Source organism: Myotis davidii, unplaced genomic scaffold (assembly GCF_000327345.1).
Source record: "Myotis davidii unplaced genomic scaffold, ASM32734v1 scaffold1343, whole genome shotgun sequence".
In the NCBI taxonomy this organism is placed as follows: domain Eukaryota; kingdom Metazoa; phylum Chordata; class Mammalia; order Chiroptera; family Vespertilionidae; genus Myotis; species Myotis davidii.
This window is the reverse complement of record NW_006294552.1, coordinates 408,324-409,967: the sequence shown is the minus strand read 5'-3', so window position 1 is coordinate 409,967 and position 1,644 is coordinate 408,324. Positions and strand designations below refer to the sequence as shown.

The window sequence follows — 1,644 nt, the reverse complement described above, 5'->3', positions numbered from 1 at the left end:
ACATATTTGTAATAGCTACTTTGAAGACTTTGTTAAATTTGACATCTGGTTGCTCTCACAGGCAGTTCCTGGTTTGTTTTTTTCCCCTAGTGGATGGGTCATACTTTCCTGTTTCCTTGCATGACTAATATTTTTTTTTTTGTTGAAAACTGGACATTTTAGATAATATATTGTAGCAACTCTGGGGACTGGTGCCTCCCTTCTGGTGCTTGTTGTTATTTGCTAGTTTTGTTGTTGTTGTTTTGGTTTCTTTAGCAACTGGCTGGAGTCTTTTTCTTTCCTGTACTGGTAAGCTTCTGATATTTATTGCTCCCCAGGGAGCATATTCATGGGTTATGTCCATTGTCATCGTGGGTTAACAGTATATTTTGTGCAGGTTTTAATTTTTAGAAATTCTATTTTCCTTCAACCTTATTTCTATTTTGCTGAAAAGCTTATGGAATTTTTAAAACTACTCAGTTTATTCCTACCCATTCAGTGGCCTGTGCAGTGGGGGGACTGCAGACCAGTCTTCAGGGGCAGACTGAGCTCTCCAGGCGTCAGTAGGGAACTGAGGAATAGACACAGAGGGTTCTGGTATGTCTTCACACCAGTCTGCAACCTCAGGTTGAGCAGCAGCGAACTTGGGAGCTAGAACATCCATTCACCCTGAAGTTCCTCCTTGGAGCACAGCCGTGGTCTGCTCTTTGTTTTCATTCTCTTCAGGAACTCTGTCGAAGTAGATATCAGGCATGACCTCCCATGGTATTCACTGGAGATGGTGCCACACTGCTGCAGAACTTCCTGGGCCAGAATCCACTGCATCCGAGTGAGCCCCCTTGTTATTGCAAGGGATGGCAATGTCCACACAGGGCAGAGGAGAGTCTGTTATACAGAGCAGTGGTCTGCAGGTTAACATACATGCCCCCGTGAGAAGCTGGTGGGCAGCCCTGGAATCAGTAACCACAGAAGTCAGCTCCCGGATGGCTGCCTGGATCTGGCTAGTGAAGGTTCCAGGAGTGAGGTGTCCAGCAATAGCTGTGGCTCCGGTGGCAGCAGCACACTTCAACACAGCTCGTGGTCAGCATTCCTGGACCATATGACTGACATCAGCTGGGTTTTCAGTGGCCACAACGGCACGAGCTGCCAGAAGCTTCTCCCAGGTTCTCTTCAGATTTATGATGTAGATGCCATTACTTTTCCTTTTGTGGTTGAATTGTTCCATTTAGAAGTCAAGATTGGTGCCACCAAATGGGTTCCTGCTGCAAGGAATTTGAAGACATCCTCCTCTTTCATGTGCAGGACATTTAGGGCTCTGGACATTGTGAAAGTTCCCCTTTAAGTTACATGGAGCCGAGGACAAGCCTATTTGGGCCCCTCCCTGGGTAGCTGGGGTGGGGGTGGGGTGGAGGACAGTGGTTTTTACAGGGTTCTCTTTGGCTGTTTCATTTCCTGACCATAGTCAGCTGTTAAGGTTTACTAATTGCTATGTGATTGCTTTATTTTAAACTAGAGGCCCGGTGCACGAAATTCGTGCACTGGGGATGGGTGGGGGATCCCTTAGCCCGGCCTGTGCCCTCTCGTAGTCCGGGACACCTCCCTCCTTACCGCCCACCTGCTTGCTGCTTCCTACCGCTCCGCTTGCTGCTCCTTAGTGTTGCCGCG

At 47.9% G+C, this 1,644-nt stretch overlaps 1 pseudogene; it reads right to left on the bottom strand.

The window, feature by feature from the left end:
* Positions 1 to 455: 455 nt before the first annotated feature.
* On the bottom strand, positions 456 to 1,302 carry LOC102760663 (annotated as a pseudogene).
* Between the last annotated feature and the right edge of the window lie 342 nt (positions 1,303 to 1,644).